This window comes from Panthera pardus, unplaced genomic scaffold, assembly GCF_024362965.1.
Source record: "Panthera pardus isolate Hobbes unplaced genomic scaffold, ASM2436296v1 HiC_scaffold_13, whole genome shotgun sequence".
Taxonomy (NCBI): Eukaryota; Metazoa; Chordata; class Mammalia; order Carnivora; family Felidae; genus Panthera; species Panthera pardus.
The window spans coordinates 23,575,523-23,592,216 of record NW_026526688.1 but is presented as its reverse complement, the minus strand read 5'-3'; positions in this window follow the sequence as shown (position 1 = coordinate 23,592,216).

The following is a 16,694-nucleotide window of genomic DNA, read 5'->3' as shown; positions in this document are numbered from 1 at the left end:
GTCCTCAAGATTCATCCATGGCATTGGATGTGTCAGAATTCCCTTCCCTTTTAAGGAAAAATAATATTCCATTGGATATGGATATTACATTTTCTCCATCAGTGCATGCACGGGTTGCCTTCACCCTTGGGATATTGTAAATAATGTTGCTATAAACATAGTTGTGCAGATATCTTTTCAAGAATGTTTTCAAGTCTTTTGGATATAACCCAGAAGTGTAATTACTGGGCCATATGGTAATTCTATTTTTAACTTTTTGAAGAACTGCCAAACTATTTTCCATAGCAGCTGCACCATTTTACATTTTCAGCAGTGCACAAGACTTCAGTTTTGTACATCCTCATCAACATTTGTAATTTTCTGGTTTTTCTTTTTGATAGCAATCATCCTAATGGATGTGAGATAATATGTCATTGGGGATTTCACTTGTGTTCCCAAATGGTTAGTGATGTTGAACATCTTGTGGACCATTTGTAGGTATTCTTTAGAGAAATGTCTATTCAAATGTCTTTTGCCCACTTTTAATGGGATTATTTATTTTTTGTTGTTGTTGAGTTGCATGATTATTTATATATTCTGGATATTGGCCCCTTATTAGATTCTGTTACTTCACCAAATTTGCAAATATTTCTCCCATTCTGTAGATTGATTTTTCACTCTATCGATTGTACCCTTCAATTCACAGAAATTTTTAGTTTTAATATAGTCCAATTTATCTATTTTCACCTTTCTTGTCTGTGCTTTTTTTGTCACATACAAGAAACCATTGAAAGTCCAATGTCATGAAGATTTTCCATACATTTTCTTCTAAGAGTTTTATAGTATTAGGCTTTGCCTGTGGAATTCAACTTATTTTTGGTTAATATTTGGTATATGGGTAAAAGGTAAGAATGCAACTTCATTATTTTGCATGCCAATAACCAGTTTTCCCAGAACTGTGTGTTAAAAGATTGCCCTTTCCTTTTCAGAAAGAATTTGCCCATACATGTGAGGGTTTTTCTGGGCTCTTAATTCCATTTTGTTCTTCTATATGTCTGTCTTTATGCTCTTACCATACTGTTTTCATTACTACGTCTTTGTAATAAGTTTTGAAATCAGAAAATGCGAGGCTTTCAAGTTTGTGTGTGTGTGTGTGTGTCCCAAAATTACTTTGTATATTCAGCAAACACTGAGAATACATATGAAATTTAGAATGCATTTTTTTTTTATTTCTGCAAAAAATGCCATTGGGATTTTGGTATGGATTGCATTAAATCTGTGGATCACTTTTGATATTACTGAGATGTTGATGATATAAAGTTTTCCAACCCATGAATATAGGATGTCTTTTCCTTTGTGATATCTTTCAGAAACGTTTGTAGTTTTCAGTGTACAAGTCCTTTGCCTCCTGCATTGTTTATTCCTAAGTAACATTCTTTTTTGGTATTAAATTGTTTCCTTAATTCCCTTTTCAGATTGTTCATTGTTAGAATACACAAATGCAACTGATTCTTGTGTGTTAATTTTATATTTTGCTACTTTATTGAATTCAGTTATTAATTCTAACAGGGTTTTTTTTGTCTTGTGTATGTGTATGTGTGCTCTTTAGGGTTTTCTACGTATAAGATCATGTTTTCTATGAACAGAAATAATTTTACTGTTTCTTTCCAATTCAGAGGACATTTTATTTTTTTTCTTCTCTCATGGCTCTAGCTAGGACCTCCAGTACTGTTAAGTAGAAATGACAAAAGCAAGAATCCTTGTCTTCTTCCTTATCTTAGAGGAAAAGCTTTCAGTCTTTCACCATTGAGTATGATACAAGCTGTGGACTTTTCAAATGTGGCCTTTATTATCTTGAGGTAGTTTCCTTCTATTGCTACTTTGTTGAATGATTCTATCATGAAACACTGTTTAATTTTGTCAAATTCTTACTCTATATCAATTGAAATGATCATAAAGGTCTTTTCTGTCAGTATGTTAATGTGATACATTACACTGATTGATTTTTTTGTGTTGAACCATCCTTGCATTCCTCCAATAAATCCTACTCATCATAGTGTATAATCCTTTTAATGTGCTGTTGAAATCCATTTCCTAGTATTTTTGTTGAGGATTTTTGCAGCATTGTTCATGGGGATATTGGTCTAGTTTTCTTACAGAGTCTTTTCTGGCTCTGGTATCAGGGTAATGCTAGTTTCATAGGATAAGTTTGGAAGCAATTTCTCCACTACAATTTTTTTGGAAAAAAATTTTGGCGGGGGTGGGGTGGATTACTGTGCATATCCTAGCCTGGAAATTCAAATAGTTTGGATGGATTTTATGGCTTTGGAATAAATTATGAGAAAGTACTTGTTGGCTTTTCAGATCCCCATTGATACATCAAGGTGTTCTCAGTTACTGCTAAGTGTCATTTTGTCACAGTGTTTTGTTTTGTTTTTTACATGTGTCCTTTTATTTGTTTATTTGTTTAATTTATTTGAAGTATAGTTTACACACAATGCTACATTAGTTTCAGGTTTACAACACAGTGATTTAACAGGCCTATATATTATGCTAGGCTCACAAGTATAGCTGCCATAGTCACCATTTTATATTATAGTGCCATTGACAATATATTCTTTATGCTGTATTTTTGTCCTCATGACTTATTCATTCCATAACTGAAAGCCTGTACCTCCCCACTCTTCACCGATCTTGCGTATCCCTCTACCTTACTTCCCTCTGTCAGGCATCAGTTTTTTGTATGTATTTATGGCTCTGTATTAATTATTCTTTAAATGTTTAATAGAATTCTGAAATAAAGCCATCTGTTCCTAGACTTCTCTTTGTTGCGAGGTTTTTGATTACTGATTTAATCTCCTTACTAGTTGTAAGGTCTGTTCAGAATTTTATTTCTTCGCGAGTTATGAGTCTTTGTAGGTTATGTTTTTCTAGGAAATTATACAATTCATCTAAGTTATTTAATTTCAACATACAGTGTTTCATAGTATTCTCTTATGGTTCTTTTCATTTCTCTAAAATCAGTTGCAAGGTCCCTTGTTTCATTTCTGGTTTTAATTATTTTAGAGTTTAATTTTTTTCTCAGTTAAGGTAGCTAAATGTTTATTGTTTTTTTCCTAAGAAATCCTGCTTTTGTGATTTTCTCTTTTGTTTTATTTTCTCTATTTTATTTATCTCTGTTCTAGTCTATTATTTTCTTCCTCTGATAACTTTAAGCTTAGTTTGTTTTTTATTTTACTAGTTCCTCAAGATATAAAGCTAGTTTCATCATTTGAGTTCTTTTTTTTCTTTTTTAATGTAAACATTTACAGTTATAAATTTCCCTCTTGGCACTGCTTTCTTTGCTTTCCATAAGTTTTAATGTGTTGTGCTTTATTTTACTTTGTCTCAAGATATTTTCTAATTTCCATTGTGATTTCTTCTCTAACTCAATGGTCTCTTGAGAGTGTGTTGTTTAATTTCCACATATTTATGGATGTTCTAATTTTTCCTCTGCCATGATTTTTATTTTCAATACATTGTGGTCAGGAAAGATGATTTAAATCATTTTAAAGTAATTAATATTTGTTTCACAGCACAACATATGGTCTATCCTGAAGAAAATTCCAGGTGCACTTGAGAAGAATCAATATTCCACAATTGTTGGGTTGAGTGTTCTGTATATGTCTATTAGATCCAATTTTTTTTTTTTTTAGTGTTACGGGAATCCTCTATTTCCTGACTGATCTCCTATCTGGTTTTTCTATCCATTATTGAAAGTGTAGTATTGTAGTTTCCTCCTGTTATTGTTTTGCTATTTCTGTCTCCAGTTATGTCAATGTTTGCCTCATATATTTAGAAGCTCTGATTTTTGGTGCATATATAATTCTAATTGTTATATCTTCTTGGTCAGTTACCACTTTTACCAATATATAATGTCCTTATACCAGTTTTTGACTGGAAGTCTATTTTGTCTGATATTATTATAGTCACTTTTGCTCTCTTGGTTACCATTTGCATGGAATGTCTTTTCCCAACCTTTACTTTCAAGCAATGTGTGTCCTTAGACCTAAAATGAGTCCCTGTAGATAGCATATTGTTAGATCCTGGTTTTGTATCCATTCGTCCAATCTGTATCTTTTGTTTGAGTACTTTAATCCATTTACATTTAAAGTAGTTAGGGAGTAGTTAGGGAGGAACTTAATATTGCCATTTCGATCATTGTTTTCTTTATGTCTTAAAGTTTTTTTTGTTCATTTGCTCCTTTATTGCCTTCATTTGTGTTTAGTTGATTTTTAAATTGTGACATACTTTGATTTCCTTCTCATTTCCAATTGTGTGTATCACACAGATATTTTCTTTGTAGTTTCCATAAGGATTACATAAACTATCTTAAAGCTATAACAATCTATTTTCAACTGATAACAACTTAATTTCATTTGCATACAAACTCTATAATTCTTTATAAATTCACTTCTTTTATGCTATTGTTTTCACAAATTATATCTTTATATATTTGTTCCAGTTAGCATAGATTTATAGTTATTTTTATACCTTTCTTCTTTTAAACCCTATAGAAGAATTAAAAGAGGGGCATGTGAGTGGCTCAGTTGGTTAAGCGTCTGACTTCAGCTCAGGTCATATCTCACCATTTGTGAGTTCGAGCCCCACGTCCAGCACTGTGCTGACAGCTCAGAGCCTGGAGCCTGCTTGGGATTCTGTGTCTCCCTCTCTCTCTGCCCCTCCCCAACCGATACTCTGTCTCTCTCTCCCTCTCTCAAAAATAAACATTTAAAAGCAAAAAACAAAAAAGAGGAGTTACAAACCAAAATTATAGTACATTAAAAAAATGTATATATATTTACCTTTACCTGAGAATTTTATGTTTTCGTAGAGCTTTAAAATACTATTTAGAATATTTTCATTTCTACTTGATGAAATACTGTTAACATTTCTTAAGGCGGGTCTAGTGAAAATAAACTCCCTCAGCTTTTATTTATCTGGGAAAGTCTTATTGTATCCTTTGTTTTTTGAAACTCATTTGCCAGATATAGTGTCCTTGGTTAACAGTTTTTTGTTTGCTTGTTTGTTTGTTTTGAGCATTTTAAAATAGATCATATAATTACCTACTAACCTGCAAGATTTCTATTGATAATATTATAGAGGCTTCCTCATATATGACAAGTCACTTTATCTTTTTTTGCTTTCAATATTCTTTTTCTTTGATCTTCAACACTTTGGTTATAATTTTTTGCAGTGTGGGTTTCATTGTGGATTTATCTGATCTAAGGTTCATTGAGCTTATTTATTTGTGTATTTATTTCATCAAATTTGAGAGGGGTTGGTCATTATAATTTCTTCAAATATTCTCACTACCTCTTTCTTTCTTCTCCTTCTGAGATTCCTATAATGAGTATAGTGATCTTTTTGTAGATATCCCATAAGGATCTTTGGCTCTGTTCACTTTTTTTGTTGTTGTTGGGTTTTTTGTATGCCCTTTTGAGAATTTCAAATAATTGAATTCAAATTTGATGATACATTCATCTGCCTATTTTAGTTTGATATTGAATCCTCTAATGAACTTTTCAATTCAGTTATTGTATTTTTTAGCTCCAGAATTCCTGTGTTGTTTTTTTAATAATTTCATTTCTTTGTTTATGTTCTCATTTTGCTTGTGGCTTCATTTAGTTGTCTGTGTTCATTAAACACAAACTGTTTTAAAGTCTTTGTCAAGGAAGTCAGAGGCTTTCTGAAGATTTATTTATTTTTCTATGAATGGGCCATGCTTGCCTGTTTCTTTTCATGCTTTGTAATCTTTTGTTGTGATTTGGGTATTTGAAAAATCAGTCATCTCTCCCAGTCTTTACAGACTAACTTTGTGAAGAAAAAGCACTTTACTATTCAGTATGCCCTAAAGATGTATGATTCTCTCAAAGCATTTTTGGAGATGCATTATCCCTCGCTCTGTGGATGTGTTTTTATTTCCTTTCCCTGTATGGCTGCCTTAAATGAGTTAATTGTCTTAAGAGTCTCACCCCTGCTTAATTTCTGAAGTGTTGGATTTCTGTTGTATTCCTTTGCCCATGATTTCTTGTGTTCAGGTTACCTTGGGGTCTGCTGCACTTCTTTGGGTCTAACACATGATGTCTGCAATGGTTTTTAGCAGCCTCCAAACTAATATCCAAACTATGCTACCATTCTAATCAATGCTCAAGTCATCTGAAACAGAAACCAGTCCCTAGGGTATCCCCCCCCCCCCAAAAGCCAGAACATTACAAGCAAGTTCCAATATTTCCCTTTTGTTCAAAGTAAAAAGCCAGGAAATAGGTAGTCAGTCACTTATCCTGCACTAGAAAGGGAGGGGGGCAAAATGAGCAATATGTCGGAGAATTTACCATTGTTTTTAGTGCAGTGTTTTTCTTAGTTAGGTGTTCACTTGGTTGCTGCAGCTTTTTAGCTTATTTTAGAACTCTTTCAAAGGTATTTTGATCCAGCCATCTGGCCTGGGTGGCTCAGTAGGTTGAGCATCCAACTTCAGCTCACATCATGATCTCACTGTTGGTAGGTTCAAGCCCTGTGTTGTGCTCTGTGCTGAGATGTCAGAGCCTAGAGCCTGCATCAGATTCTGTGTCTCCCTCTCTCTCTGCCCTTCCCCCACTCGTACTCTGTCTGTCTGTCTCTCTCAAAAATAAATATTAAAAAATTTTTGTTTTAAAGGTATTTTGATCCATCTATTGTATATTTGATATCTCCATGGGAGAGAGGCCTGGAGCCTCCTAGTTCACCATCTTGCTGACATCATCCCCATATAATTTTTAACAGATGCAATTGAATTTATGTAAACTATGTGTCCAACTATTACAAAATAAAACACTGTGTGGAAAGTAAGAATAAGTTTATTTTTAGATGCATTTTAATTTAAAGTGCTGCAAAAAGTGAACAATTCTCAAACAGCATGCTGTGGAATCCTGTGCTTTCTTGAAAGTTCTCCATAGGAGGGCATAGGAGGCAAAGGAAGCTGTTGACTCCCAATACCATATCCAACCAAAGAAAGAAGTTTTTCTAAATATAGATATTGAGTTTAAGCATAATATAATTTGGAAAAAATATTCAAAGAATATTTAAAGAAGTAGTCTCAATATTTAAGAAAATTTGTACATTTTCCCATAATTATAAAAATTAAAATAACTTGCATTTCTCTTTGTGTAAAGGGAGTAATAGTTTTTGAATTGTATGAGTTACTGACATTTTTATTCAAGTAGTCAGAAGATAGCCAAAGTCCTAAATTTACTGAACCCAGAAGGAACCCTAATAAGAACTATGCTAGATTGTAAAAATTCAATGAATAAAAATGTTTTTATTCCCAGCTGTAGATTTCTAAATAACATGGATTTTCAATCATATATAGAAGTTTCAAATAATAATTTGTGTAATTTGCAGGTGTGATTATAGAGCTATCCACAGGATACTAGGGAAATATATAGGAGGAATCCTTAGTTTTTAAAAGGATCAATATCTTCCTGGAGAGGACGACATCTAAAAGGAAGATTAAGTGTTATCTAAGTACAGAAATATGAGAAGAAAGGATGCTTGCCCTTGGTATGCACACAGTGAATGCCAAGGGCAAGCATAAAATAGCATTGAACAGAAACTACCAAAACTTCTATTTTATTAAAGTGTACAGTGTGAGAGAGTGATTGCAGAGAAATTGTTAGGAGCCACATGTGGAAGTTTTTATATGCCATGCTTAGAGGTTTAGGCTTGAAATTATAGGGTTGTAAGAAAGGAAATTACATTTTCTGATTTGTATTTTATATAAAGTGCTCTATCAACATTTTTAGTGGCTGGTTTGAGGATGAAGATTGGACTCTGAGAGACTGGATAGGAAGCTATAGCATTACACCAGATGAAATAAGATAAAAACCTAACTAGCAAAGTACAGAAAGGGATAAGGAGGAAAATAGGAATAAAAAACATATTGAGGAAGTAAAAATAGAACTTGTGGGAATGTGAGGGAAAACTGGGAGAAGGAATCTGAGCTGTCTTCCAATTTCTACATTGATTGAACTGAGCAGCATTTTAGACCTTCGAATTCCTGTTCCATAAAATTGTATAATAATGTAAACACAACAAAAGATTAAGTTTCATATGCAAATTTCTTGGGGATTTCCAGAGACATACTCACAGATATGATACAGTTCCCTTTGCTTTGTCTTCTGCAGAAATATATAAAAAACACTGAAGAATTTTTTCTGCAATTTTATGAGTTTTCCTTTAAGTGTTTATCTTATTGAGTAAGAAAAGTGAGGTACAGGGCTGCTGCTTATTTGATTCAATCCACTAAATTTATTGAATTGAATGAAAATATCTCATTAATACCTTGAAACATATAGTCACTGTTATTATTTAAATTGTTTTGCATGATAAAGGTATTTAACTTGTTGAGTCCTCTTATTAAATGCTAAAATATGCAGTGTTATGCTGGTGAGAAAAAGGAATTGAGCCAAATTATATTCCAATGACTTTACACAAGAATTCCCAAACGTATAATCCCATGTATAATGCCTTTTTGTTACATCTATGCACTTTGTTACCGCCATGGTAAATATGTTAGGATTTAATTGGCAATTAGCTTATGGAATTTTATACAGTTCAGCCTTTGTTCTGAGGCTATTATGTCTTTATAGGAAAATGATTTTTAAACATACAAATTAAAGTGCAAATACATCTTAGAGAAATAAAATAGTAAGATTATTGAGAGCTCTGCAAGAAACTCTTAAAATGAGAACATTATTTAGCAATAACACAGCAATAACATTTCTAAATTGTCACTACCAAGAAAATATGAACATATTTGTAAGTCACAATTTCTATTCAAATTATATATGGTATCTTGGATGCTTATATTCCGAAATGATATTACATCTTGATAATAAAATTATAGTCTCCTATGATAATAACCTCTGTAGTTGATAAATGAATGTTTTTTGGATATGCTTAGTGTAAATTTGTTATTATGTAATAATCATGTGGTGCTGTTAAATAAACAAAACACTAAATCTCATCCTCTACAAATAAGTACTACCTAAAACGTCCACTTATTTACCCCATGTAAAATGGTCTGAATTTTGGTTTTGGTTGCTCAAGATTTGAAGTTTCTGTATACTTAAGCTTGCTCTTTAGTTGCTTTTTTGTTTTATAAAAAAGGAGTTTCTAGGGGTATCTGGGGGACTCAGTCAGTTAAGTGTCCAGCTTTGGCTCAAGTCATGGTCTCACGGTTCACGAGTTCAAGCCCAGCATCGGACTCTACTGTCAGCACAGAGCCCACTTCAGATCTTCTGTCTCCCTCTCTCTCTGTCCTTTGTGAGCATGCTTTCTCTCTCAAAAATTAACATTAAAAATATAAAAGTAAATAAAAAAGGAGTTTCTAACCTTTATAGAAATATATATCTAATCCTTGTATTTTGGTATATAAGCATACAAGGAAAATATAAATATTTAAAAGTTTAGAACCTATATAACCTGGTTGTAGTAAATAATGAATATTGAATTTTATCTAATCTGCATAGGTATGTCTCACTGAGAACCAGTCAAGAATCTGTTTTTTAAAGAACAGGGGAAAAATGCAATAAGAAAAAGTATATAGTATTTTTAAAGTGTTTGATTAATTTTTTTCTTAAGGTAGAAACAAGTTTGACAACATTTAAAAGAACTGTTGTCAAGATGATGAGCTGAAAACTGGCTCCTAAATTTCTCCTCTTTTTATCCCAAATACCAATAAAGTGTTAAAAATATGTAGCACTGGAATTGAAACCTAAGGAAGGGTATCTCTCATGTGGCTTACATTTAGAAGACTTTCTGCTAGATATGTGGTGCAAATAAAAAGTTTAAAATGAGAAGGTATACATAGGTTAAAGTTAGATACACAATTCTATTTTCTTAAAAGCCTGGGTACGTCCCTGAGAGGGAATGAGGGTTTTTTTGCTTGATTTAGTTCTAAGGACTAAGGCCGAAGCAGGAAGGAGATCATGGTACAGACATCCTTCTAGACTGTGTTCAGCTACAACATATCATCAGACTTCAAAACCAACTCTTCTTATGCCTTAAGGTTTTAAACAGGTATGAGAAGTAGAAAATTGGAAAGATGCAGGGCTTTTCTTGGAAGACCCAAGACAAAACCTGATGGAATTTGGTATCAGGGCAAAAAAGAGTCCAGAAAAAGCCACATCATGTAGTTGGGGTGTAGATCATGCTCCTGTTAGAAGACACTTTTCCATGGATTTCTCATGTTGCTGCACGTTCAGCACCTTCTGGGCAAAACACATTAAATAACAAATTTGGCAGATAGAGACGGTGTTTTCTTTTGGAGAGATTTAAAATGTACTTTCCTGAGATGTTCCAGAGTAGTAAAGATAGAACCTTCTTCCTCTCCCCAGACATTTGCTTATATCTCAAGGTAACAAATCTAGAGATGCCTCTCCCCCAACTCCACTGCAGATTTGCTTACATTCTAAGGAACTGAAAATATCTTCCTCCAGAAATCCCGTAAAAACTCAGTCTCCCAATTTTAAAATTTCTCACCCAAAGCTGGCATATCATCCAGTTCTCATCCCATCACCCTGATGGGTACTGGAACATAGGAATTTGATGCAAGATGCTGCTCTGGCTGCCGGTTTTGCTGCCAGTGATAACTGCCTCTTCCCCTGATCCCACAGTAATCAATAGATAGAGATGGAGATAGAGACAGGGCTGTATATACATACATACGCGTATGTATGTACTTAAAATATCTATATGCAGGGGCGCCTGGGTGGCTCAGTCGGTTAAGCGGCTGACTTCGGCTCAGGTCACGATCTCGCGGTACGTGAGTTCGAGCCCCACGTCAGGCTCTGTGCTGACAGCTCAGAGCCTGGAGCCAGTTTCAGATTCTGTGTCTCCCTCTCTCTGACTCTCCCCCATTCATGCTCTGTCTCTCTCTGTCTCAAAAATAAATAAACATTAAAAAAATTTTTTTTAAATATCTATATGCAGACCTTTGTAGAACTTGTTAGCTTGCAAGTAGGGTAAAATCTCAGGCCACTCACACAGCTTCTGATTTAATATCTCTCCCCGCCACCCCCCACCCCCACAAAAAAAAAAAAAAAAAAAAAACCCACTGCGGTCTAGTAGAACAATTTAAGCAAACACAAACCAGAAGTTAAAAAAAGTTGAAATTTCTACCAGGATCACTCACAAGTCTGAGGTTAATTTTTCTTTTGTTGGGTCTCTGAATTGCTAAGCTAATAACATAAATTTCTAGGAGGAAAATTATAAAATCATTAATATATACATTTTTGAAAATCCATAGAGAACCCACGTGCTCTACAGAAAATACCAAGGCTGGATAGACATGTGCCTGCCAAAAATTTCTCAAAAATAAAAGAAGACTTCAGCATTTACCATAAAGAAGATTTTAGCATTTCTAGAGCATACTTTCCTAAGAAATGTATAAAAGGAATAAATTATGTGCTTCATGTAAAATCTATAAAAAATGAAATTTGTGAGCAAAACATGATAAATATGAGATACAACAAAATACTGAAATAAAAGGATGACCAAATTCCTGCAAAAATTGCAAGATTATGAAAAAATTATAGAATGAAAGAAGCTGAGTGGGAAAATATACCCTGCAGAAAGTTTGAAAGAAAGCAGTTGATTATGAGATTCCCTTCCTCCAATTAAGAGGGAAAAGAGTTTTGAGGAGGAGCCAAGACGGCAGAAGAGCATAGAAGTTTTTTGTGTGTCTCACGTCCATGAAATACAGTCAGACCAACATTAAACAATCCTGCACACCTAGAAAACTGATCTGAGGATTAACACAACGATCTGCATAACCTGAACCACAGCATTCAGCAGGTACGTGGTGCGGAGAGGTGAACTTGGGGAGACAGAAGCCATGGAGGGCAGGGAGCCACTTTTGTGTGCAGAGAGAGGATGGAGACTGTGGCGGGGGGGGGGGGGGATGGGGAGAATATGGGAAAAGCACACCCTCCCCAAAAGCACCTGGAGAGAAAGTGGAAAATTGGAAACAGCTGCAGGCCTGAACTAAAAAGGGAGAAAGGAGAAAGGAGAGGGTTTAAATTCCATTAAGACTGTAAACAGAGGAAGCACAAAGTCTGAAACTCCGCAGCTCGATACCTGTGGGTGCTCTGGTGGGAAGGGCAAATCCCCAGGAGCAGAGTGGGGTCCCGGAGGTTCTCAGGCCACATGGGGAGAAGCAGTTCCACTGCTAGAAGGACATTTGGTGGAGGCTGTGAGGCCACCTGGGCCCAGCAGACCCCAGGGAATGGCCACATTCGCTGGTGCTGGAACAAGTCATTGGGGTGAAGCCTGGTGCTAGATGTATATTGTGATTTTCCATAATCCCTGAGGCGCTGCTGCTACACTGTCTTGAGAACTTTTTCTGGGGCAGGCTGGCACCTGGCCACAGTCTTTGGGCATCGGCAGCAGCACGGTGCCACAAGTGTTCCTGAGAGCAGCCAGCACCCAGCCATTGCTCGGTGAGACCCACCACAGAGAGGCTGACCGGGTCAAAGCCACAGTGCCTCAGAAGTGGGGGGCCAGGGAAGGCAGCAGCTTCTGAGACAAAACTCGAGAGGGAGGTGCTGCCTGGGGCTTGGTCACGGACAGTGTGGAAGCAGGGAGTGGATGGAAGCCAAAGATGCAGGACAGTTGTGCGATTGTTGATCAGGGAGAACAGACTTCCTATACTAGAGACTGGGTAGATGGGTGATGCCATTTTCACTGCTCCAGTGCCTGTGCATGTGCACCTACAAGTGCCACAACAATCCACCCCAGTAGCAGCACCATCTAGTGGAGAATGGAGCCGTTAGACTAAGCCCTGCCCAACTGGGCCAGCCTCCCTTTTCAAGAACACAAGTCTCACCGCCTGCTTAGTTTATGGACTATAAAGTGCTTCATAGTTTGACTTTTAGGGGAAAACGAAGTAATTTCAGTCGTATGTCAGTCTGTTAGCCAGTCCAACTATTCAATTTTCTTTCTCTTTTTTTTCTATCTTTAGTTTTTTTTTTCTTTTTCTTGAATACAGAAAGAGAAAAAATTCATTTTTATTTTCAATTTTTATTAAAAATATTTTTATTTCTTTACTTTTTTTCTACTATCTTTTTTAATTTTGTGTAATTTTTTTCAAATTCTATTTTACTTCCATCATTTCATTTTGGTCTACTTCAGTGTATTCATTTTTTCAAATTTTCAAATGACTTCCTTTTTTTGTCTTTTTTTCCCCTAATCTATCAAGCCACTTTCAACACCCAGACCAAAACACACCTAGGATCTAGCATCATTTATTCGATTGTGTGTGTGTGTGTGTTTTTAATTTTTTAATTTTAATATGTTTTTAATTTTAATTTTTTTAATTTTATTTTTTTCTACCTCATCAATACATTTTCTCCCTTCAAAATGATGAAAAGAAGGCATTTACCCCAAAAGAAAGGGCAGGAAGAAATGATAGCCAAGGATTTAATCAACACAGGTACAAGCAAGATATCTGAAACAGGATTTAGAATCACGATAATAAGAATACTAGCTGGAGTAGGAAATAGATTAGAATCCCTTTCTGCAGAGATAAAAGAAGTAAAAGCTAGTCAGGATGAAATAAAAAAATGCTATAACTGAGCTGCAATCTGAACGGATGCTGCAGCAGCAAGGATGGATGAGACAGAACAGAGAATCAGCGATATAGAGGACAAACTTATAGAGAATAACAAAACAGAAAAAAAGAGGGAGATTAAGGCAAAAGAGCATGATTTAAGAATTAGAGGAATCAGTGACTCATTAAAAAGAAACAACATCAGAATCATAGAGGTCCCAGAAGAGGAAGAGAGAGAAATAGGGGTAGAAGGGTTCTGTGAGCAAATCATAGTGGAAAACTTTCCTAACCTGGGGAAAGACACAGACATCAAAATCCAGGAAGCACAGAGGACTTCCATTTGATTCAACAAAAACCAACCATCAATAGGGCATATCATAGTCAAATTCACAAAATACTCAGGCAAGGAGAGAATCATGAAAGCAGCAAGGGAAAAAAGTCCTTAACTTACAAGAGAAGACAGATCAGGTTTGCAGCAGACCTATCCACAGCAACTTGGCAGGTGAGAAAGGAGTGGCACGATATATTCAGTGTGCTGAATCAGAAAAATATGCTGCCAAGAATTCTTTATCCAGCAAAGCTGTCATTCAAAATAGGAGGAGAGATTAAAAGTTTCCCAGACAAAAATTAAAGGAGTTTGTGACCATTAAACCAGCCCTGCAAGAAATTTTAATGGGGACTCTTTGAGGGGAGAAAAGATGAATAAACAAACAAATAAATAAATACCCAAAGCAACGAAGATTAGAAAGGACCAAAGAACACCACCAGAAACTCCAACTCCAACGAATAAATTCGTATCTTTCAGTACTCACTCTAAATGTCAGTGGACTAAATACTACAATCAAAAGACACGGGGTAAGAGAGTGGATAAGAAAACAAGATCCATCTATATGCTGTTTACAAGAGACCCACTTTAGACCTAAAGACACCTTCACATTGAAAATAAGAGGATGGAGAACTATCTATCATGCTAACGGTCAACGAAAGAAAGCCAGAGTAGCCATACTTACATCAGACAATCTAGACTTTAAAATAAAGACTATATCAAGAGATGCAGAAGGGCATTATATCATAATCAAGGGGTCTATCCACCAAGAAGACCTAACAATTGTAGACATTTATGCGCCAAATGTGGGAGGACCCAAATATAGAAATCAATTAATTACAAACATAAAGAAACTCATCGATACAACTACCATAATAGTAGGAGACTTCAACACCCCACTCACACACAGCAATGAACAGATCATCTAATCAAAAAATCAACAAGAAAACAATGGCTTCGAATGACACACTGGACCAGATGGACTTAACAGATAAATTCAGAACATTTCATCCTAAAGCAGTGGAATATACATTCTTCTCCAGTGCACATGGAACGTTCTCCAGAATAGACCACATGCTGGGACACAAATCAGCCCTCACCAAATACAAAAAGATCGAGATCATATTGTGTATATTCTCGGACCACAACGCTATGAAATTCGTAATCAACCACAAGAAAAAAATTTAAAAATTTAAAACTTAAAACTAAAAAAAAATCAGAAAAATAAAGAGTTACATCAGGTTTACAATTTATGAATTGCTTAAATTGTACCTTTTCAGATGTCTTCCTTTTAGTAAAATTTAAATTATATAAGACTGCTACTGAATGGTCAAAGTTCAATTTGTTGACAATAAAAACTATTGAATAAATAGTTGTGCCTCTTTACTGCAAGAACTTGGGTTCTGCACTATTTCTGCAATATGAACAACTGCTACATACTTATTCTGAGCAAATTTCCTAAAAAATTTTGCAGTTGAAAATCTATGCCAGCATGGAATGACATTGACCAGAACCAGTGGAGAGTTCAACAAAGGAATATTTTTATCAAGCAGAAAGGGATGCTATTGAATCAATATATGAGTCTGGTCATATCTAGTTGGAAACATATAATGTCTTCAACATCACATACAGTTAAGAAAAGTTGTAAAAAAATGCAAGCTACACATCCAGAGAATGTATACTAGAAATGAGAAAAGTTTCCTTCTTAAATTTTTTTTTTAACGTTTATTTATTTTTGAGACAGAGAGAGACAGAGCATGAACAGGGGAGGGGCAGAAAGAGAGGGAGACACAGAATCTGAAACAGGCTCCAGGCTCTGAGCTGTCAGCACAGAGCCTGACCGAAGTCGGCTGCCTAACCGACTGAGCCACCCAGGCGCCCCGAGAAAAGTTTCCAATGTCATAGGGTTAAAAGATGACAATAACCTTTTTATAATTATTGACATGATAAAAAGTAAATAAATTTTATCATGATTTATTACCAAAAGGGTTAAATACATAATAATAAAGGAAACGAAAGATAGTAGGTAAGGTTTTTCTTGACAATTGTATATTTACTGCTTTACGTAATTTTTTTCAAAATTAAATTAATAAGTATTCTTCAAATAACTAAGCTAAGAAAGACCAATATGACTCTACTGTATATTGAATATAAATACTCAAAAAGAAGATACATTTTAATAAAATATTAATATTTGCAGAAGTATCAAAAATAGAAATTGCAGTGTATTTATTACTGCCAACATTTATATATAGATATAATTATTCCATTTTTAGAAAAAGACATTTTAGTGTAATTAAAATATTAAAAATGCTTTTTAATGGAATTAAAAAGTATTAATTCTATTCCTTTATGGTAGTATAGTATTCATTTTATTTTTCAAATTTTTGTGTGTATTGACAATTTATTTTTTTTATTAAATTTTGTATTTAAATTCCAGTATACTTAATAGGCAATGTTAAATCAGTTTCAGGTGTACAAAATACTACTTCAACAACTCTATACAATACTCAGTGATTATCATGATAAGAATAGTTTTTTTAACTTACTTTTTTATTTTTTTAATTAATTAATTAATTAATTTATTTATTTATTTATTTATTATGTGAAATTTATTGTCAAATTGGTTTCCATACAACACCCAGTGCTCATCCCAACAGGTGCCCTCCTCAATGCGCATCACCCACTTTCCCCTCCCTCCCACCCCCCTTCAACCCTCAGTTTGTTCTCAGCTTTTAAGAGTCTCTTATGGTTTGGCTCCCT